We start from the raw sequence: 6,848 nt of genomic DNA, 5'->3' as shown, positions 1-6,848 counted from the left end.
TCACAGTTAAAGAAGACAGCATTAGGATAAACAATACATGGTTTAGTTGGAATAAAGATCGGAAGCTCATTGCCGGAAAGAACGATGGTAAAGATGAACTACACAAACTTTATGGTGACATTATTAAATCTGTGGACACTAACTACGACTACTTGCTGTGTGAAACAGAGTCAAAAAACTAAATACAATCCCAAACTCATTTTTTCAAAACCTTTCTATTTTATCATATAATGTAAATGGGATTGAAAACAAATATTTATACCCATCCTTTTTCAATTATTTACATAATAATGATATAATTATACTCACTGAAACCCATTTGATTGAAAATAAATTTGAAAACATAAAAAAGTATTTCCCTGGATTTCAATTGTATAACGTTGCAGCAACAAAAGAGCACATATATGGCCGAGCAATTGGTGGCATCATATTCGCAGTCAACGAAAGAACTACAAAATTGGGCATAACGCATAGAGTCATACAGTATGATAATACCAATTGCTATCAGTTTCACTCCAAACAAGGACCATTATTTACCATTATTCCTCAATACTGGAGGCCCGCTCAATGGGACAACGAGTACAAAAAGATCCGTAAACTTCTCGAAGAAAATGATATGTTATATGCAATACTAATCGGAGACCTTAATTCAAGGATTGGTGAATTGACACAAGATTTGAGTGGAATTTATAGAGAACTATTTGCTGCAGGTATGGCCACACGAAAATCTCGGGACAAACTTACAAATAGAAAAGGGAACCTCCTAATAGAATTATGCACCAACAATAACCTTCTCATTCTAAATGGCAGAACTCGTGGAGACGAAGATGGCCATCTTACATACATAAGTGGAACAGGAGAATCCGTAAATGATATATGCGCAGTATCCCAGGAAATTTTAAGCCTTGTGGAGGAATTTGTAGTAGAGAATCAAACATGGTCAGATCATTTACCAATAAAACTCAAACTCAAATTTACTACAGAAAACACTAACATCAAGAATCTTAACCTGTTGCCTAAGCTCTTATGGGATAAACATAATATAAACAGATACCAAGAATGTATCCAAGAGAATTTGAATAAAACTCTGAGTAGGAAAAATGAAGTTACCTTAGACGAGCTTGGAAACATAATAAAAGCATCAGTAAAATCTAAAGTGAACAGAAAAGTGTTCACGCCAAAGCAGCCATGGTATGATTTCAAATGTCATAATGCGCGTAAAATTATGTTTTCTTTACTAAAAAAATATAAGAAAAGCAACACACTTGAGACTAGGAAAAAATACATAGAATCAACAAAGAAATACAAAACTATATGCACGTCCAACAAACAAAGTTACAACAGATACCTGTTAGATACAATCAACAATGTTAATGACTCAAAACAGTGGTGGAAAGCAGTGAAAACGATAAGGAACCAAAGATATCAAATCAGTACGTCAATATCCTCAAGTAGTTTTAAAAATTACTTTGAAGGTCTGTTGAATCCCCCGCATCAAGCTCTTGAGATAAGCTATGCTCAAAATTTTATAACTGATCCAATTCTAGACAGTGAAATAACCATGTGCGAGCTAAAAAGTATATTGAGAAAATTGAAAATAAACAAAGCGCCAGGAGAGGATAGAATTTCATATGAACACATTATATACGCAACTGATGATTTTCACAAACAATTGATCAGGAGATATAACGCAATTTTAAATAAAGGATGTATTGATAATGCTTTTAAGAAAACCATAATTTTCCCAATCCACAAAAAAGGAGATATGTCAGAACCATCAAACTACCGAGGAATTGCTTTTATGAATAGTATTGCTAAAATAATGATGGGAATTTTAAATCAGAGACTATATGATTGGGTAGACTATCATCAAGTGCTTTGCGAATACCAGGCAGGTTTCCGAAAGGGCTATTCGACGGTGGATAATATATATAACCTGGCATCAATTGTGAATATTAAACAAAACGAAAATAAGAAAGTATATGCTTTCTTTGTGGACTTTAAAGCCGCTTTCGATAATGTCTTCAGAAAATCCTTAATATATAAACTAGCTCGACTTGGTGTTTCGAATAAATTTCTAAAACTGATTGAAAGTATATACAACAACACAGAGTATGCGGTTTGGACAGGCGAAGAACTGTCAGACTACTTTGAAACCAGTTCAGGAGTGAAACAAGGTTGCCTCCTGTCGCCATTGTTATTCTCGCTCTATATAAATGATCTACACGAACATCTAGAAGGAGGTATTGATATTCACAATATAAACATTAGGCTTTTGCTCTATGCAGATGATATTGTGATTTTGTCAGATGATATAAAAACGCTACAACAAATGATCTCAAACCTGGAAAGCTATTGTGAAAAGTGGAATCTGAAAGTCAATATGAGCAAGTCTGAAATACTCATATTCAGAAAAGGAGGAAGGCTGGGCAGAAATGAGAAATGGAAGTTTAATGGAAATGAAATTAAAAATGTAAATGAGTACAAATACTTAGGAGTCACCTTTACCCCGAAACTTTCATTTTCAAAACACATTGAGAAACGAACTAGCCAGTCAAAGATGGCAATAAACTCTACATGGATTGATTTCCTGGGGAAGAAAGATGTAAATATGAAAATGAAATGGAAGGTCTATGAGGCTGTTTGTAGATCAGTACAAACTTATGCTGCACAAGTATGGGGATATTCGTATTTTGACGAGGTCGATAAGTTGCAGCGTTACTTTTTAAAGAAAATCCTCAAAGTACCAAGTTTTACACCTAACTACGCTCTTATGCTTGAGACCAATGTCGAAAATTGTCACTTATATACACTCAAACTAAATCTAAAGTATATACATCAAGTATTGTACAGATACCAAGAACATCGGTTACCGACAATATTAACCAATATATTGCTAGAAAAAGAAGGATTCTGGGTAGCAAATATTAAAAGTATGGCTCATCGGTTAAACGTTCAATGGCCAAATACCGCAAATGAAGATGAATGGACATTATTTAGCAAATGCATTATTGGTAAAGAAAAAACATATTTATTACAGGAAAACTTGAGGCTAAAACAACAAAGCCAAGATAGAATTTATAAACATTTAGACTATAGAATGGGAGAAATGTACTTTACTGACTCTTTTACTAGCGATCAGATTTCATGGATCTTTAAAGCACGATGTGGACTTATCAATTTGAATGCAACCAGATTTAACACTGAAAATGCAGAACGTAAATGTACGTTATGTAATCTGATTCGTGATGAAACATTGCAGCATTTCATTGGAGAGTGCCCTATCCTGGCAGAATTTAGGACGAGTTTTTTCCAATCCGCAATACTATCCGAAGAAGATGTGATTAACATTCTGGATGGTCGTGAAGCACATTATTGGAGACAGCTGGTCATATATTTAAAAATATGTTTAAATTATAGAGAATTTCTAATATTTGAATACAACTCAGTATAAACATAAATTAACTTGTAATCAGATACGACAGACGGTTTATTAAAAACCATTGTCTATTTAATAAAAAAGTATATATTATATATATTATTTATATATTATATACATCCTAATAAAAATCATAAAGGATCGAAAAGATGTTCCTTTTCGGCTCGTTAGCGCTGCCGACTAAAAATTTGGGAACATTGTTCTTCAGATTTCGTAGCAAATCTTAACCAATGAATAAAGCATTTGCTCTGTCCCAGAACCTGTAAGGGAAATAGGTTTTTACATTTTTGTCGTTTTGAAATTTAATAGAACCACAAAAATTGCTTTGTTGTAGCAAGTCGACGATTCGAGCACCTAATACATTTATCTTGAACTTGGGTTAACTTTTCCTTCAAAGTTACCAGATTCGTATATGAATATGCATCATTGCCTCTAAACTTTCAGAGTATAAAGTTTGTGTCAATGTAATAAAGAACAAGTAAAAAAAACAGCTAAGTTCGTTGTATGAGGGCTATACGATATCGTGGATCAATGTAGACAATTCTCTTCCAGGCGGTAAAGTACTTAGAAGGAACTCCTTGTGTGGATTTTCAGATAATTCCATTGAAAAATGTGGGTAAAATCAGAAAAATGCCGAATAACGGTAAGCATCGTTATATGTACGATATCGATACCATATACAGGGTGAGATGAAAAAACTGCAACCAAATTTAGACTGCTCTCATTTCTAAGCCACTCGTCCAACAGCTGTTTAAATAATTCCAGTGACAGCTCTTTATATTGTTTACAAGCGTACAAAAGAATTTTGGTGAGAATATTCAAAAAAAATTTAGTCGTGAGGCTTTAAATGTAAATAAATCTTTAAATGTAAATAAATCTTTTGTGTCTCGTACCATCGCTCGTTACCGTGATACTGGTAGCGTAGCCCGACGTCAAGCAACATCAGCAGAAATGATTCGAAAAGTAAAGAAGCGACTTGATCAAAAACCGTGTCGCAGTGGCCGGAAAATGGCTCGTGAGCAATATTCCATTCGGCAAATATTGAAAAATGAGCTCGGGGTAAAGTCATTGAATTTCCAAAAAAGTGCAAGAACTTACACCGCAACAGAAAGGAAATAAACTCAAAAGAGCTAAAGAGTAGCTTCGCTTGGCCGAAAGTGGTGAACTGCCAAATTTGGGTTTCTCCGATGATAAAACATTCGTTGACCAGCAGTTTGTAAACAAACAAAGTGACCGTGTTTACTTGTCAAAGAGGTCAGCTGAAAATGTGCACCTTCGATTGGCCACCAGAACTCAAGCGGCTGCCATGGTGATGGTGTGGGTCGCCATAACAGACGATGGTCGCTCTCCGCTCGTATTAATCGATCATGGCATCAGAATAAATGCCGAATATTATTGCGAAAATATTGTCGATTGTGTAATATAGCCTTGGACACTCAAACATTTTGGCCGCAGACCTTGGACATTCCAACAGGACTCAGCACGCGCCACCCAAGAATGCTTACAAAATGAGGTTCCTCGCTTCATTTCCAGCTCACAATGACCGGGAATGAGCCAAAATACTGCAGAGGAAAATTCGGGCAGCGTGTGACGGATTCATTGGCCGTTTGACGGCCATAATTCGTACCAAAGGTGGCCAATTCGAACAAATCTAAACTTATTCTAAAATTTGATGCTATTTCCGGCATTTCTTGCTTTCACTCAATAAAATTTAAAAAAATATATAAAAATTATTGCGTTTGACATTGTTGCAGTTTTTATCTCACCCTGTATGAAGACATAGACGATTTTCCGTCATAGGTTTTAGCTTCAAATACGAAACAATTTCGGTAAAAATGATGCTAAATTCATCAGAATAGCGAATATTGAGGGTACCGTTGTATGGGTATACAATTCTCTTTTAGTGGGTAAAGTACTCACAAAGAACTCCTTTTGTAGAATTTAAGACATTTCCATTGAAAAATGACCTGCCTGCGGACATAAAACAGATATGTGCAAAATTGTAGCTTCCTTTTTTGTTTCGTTTGGACCTTAGCTTGATTAAAATAGGCAGACAGGCCTAAATCTTAGAATTTTACGCTGAACAAGATTATATATACTTTGTTAGTTCTAAATTTTTAAAACGATGAGTTACAAACGGAATGACGTACTTAATATACCCCCATACCATGGTAGAAGAATACAGGTAGTCGCATCGACTCAGCTGCTGGAACAATGAACTGGCAAACTGATTTTGGGATTGAAAATGTTGAATGAAAAATTATAAAAATTATTGACATTTGTAAAAATTGTTAAAAATGTATGTTATAACAGCCTCCTTTTGGCATCGTATAAAAAAAAAACATTTAAAATCCGCTTATTTTAATAGAACATTTAAAGATCTTTGACATATCAATGTTCCCAAGCGTTGATGCATCTATCTATACTCTTCTATCATGCCCCATAGTATGTATGATGGAAAAAATACATACATACAATACATACATATAATATAATAAGATGGGACCATGGTAGAAAAATATAGGTAGACGCGTCGAAACAGCTTCTGGGACAATGAACTGTCAAACCAATTTTGGAATTGAAAATTATTGAAAAACGCAAATTATAATAGCCTCCGAATGACGTAGTTCTACAATAGATGGCGTTGGTTATGGAAAACTATGTTATGTCACGATATCGTGACATAGCATTAAGTTATAATTTAACAGAGCTGACACTTTTCAGGGTTGTTGTTGATTTTTATCGATACAATGTGCAAGGAAATGCTCTGGAATAGATTTTTGAGAGCATGTCTATCATACGTGATATTTTTTCCGCGTATATCCGCCATTTTTTCGGCGATATAGGAATAACGTATTTATGTCGCCTGCCATCTACTACCTAATAGAAATATTAAAGCCCATATGCAATTTGTCCAGTCTTTATAGTTTTTTGTCATTGAAAGATAGTACAAAATGCATTTCCAATAAATTGTCAATTTTTAGTTATAGGTGGCGTTAAAATCGACTGGAAAAATTCACTTTTGAAAGCTCTCTCCGGAAAAATATGGCTCCTAACATTGAGTGAAATGTTGTTTTTTTCGAAAAAAAAAACAATGTTACCACTCTTTTTTGCTTAAAAAAGCTTAAATGGAAAAGTCAAATGCAGACATTGCCGAAATTGATGTGGTGTCCGTTGGAATTGCAATTTTCGAATTTCGAAAAAAAGGAAAGTTGTGCTGAATTGTGCTAGGTTTGTGCTCAATTGTGCCGACATTTTTTTCGAAATTCGAAAAAAATTCTGAGATATTCGAAAAAATCTGAGAGAATTGCAATTTTCGAATTTCGAAAAAATTAAAGTTGTGCTGAGTCGTACTCGGTTCGTGCCCATTTGTGCCGTAAAAATTTTTTCGATATCTCTTACCAATTTC

This window comes from Musca domestica, unplaced genomic scaffold (assembly GCF_030504385.1).
Source record: "Musca domestica strain aabys unplaced genomic scaffold, Musca_domestica.polishedcontigs.V.1.1 4, whole genome shotgun sequence".
NCBI lineage: Eukaryota > Metazoa > Arthropoda > Insecta > Diptera > Muscidae > Musca > Musca domestica.
Note: the sequence above shows the minus strand (reverse complement) of the source record.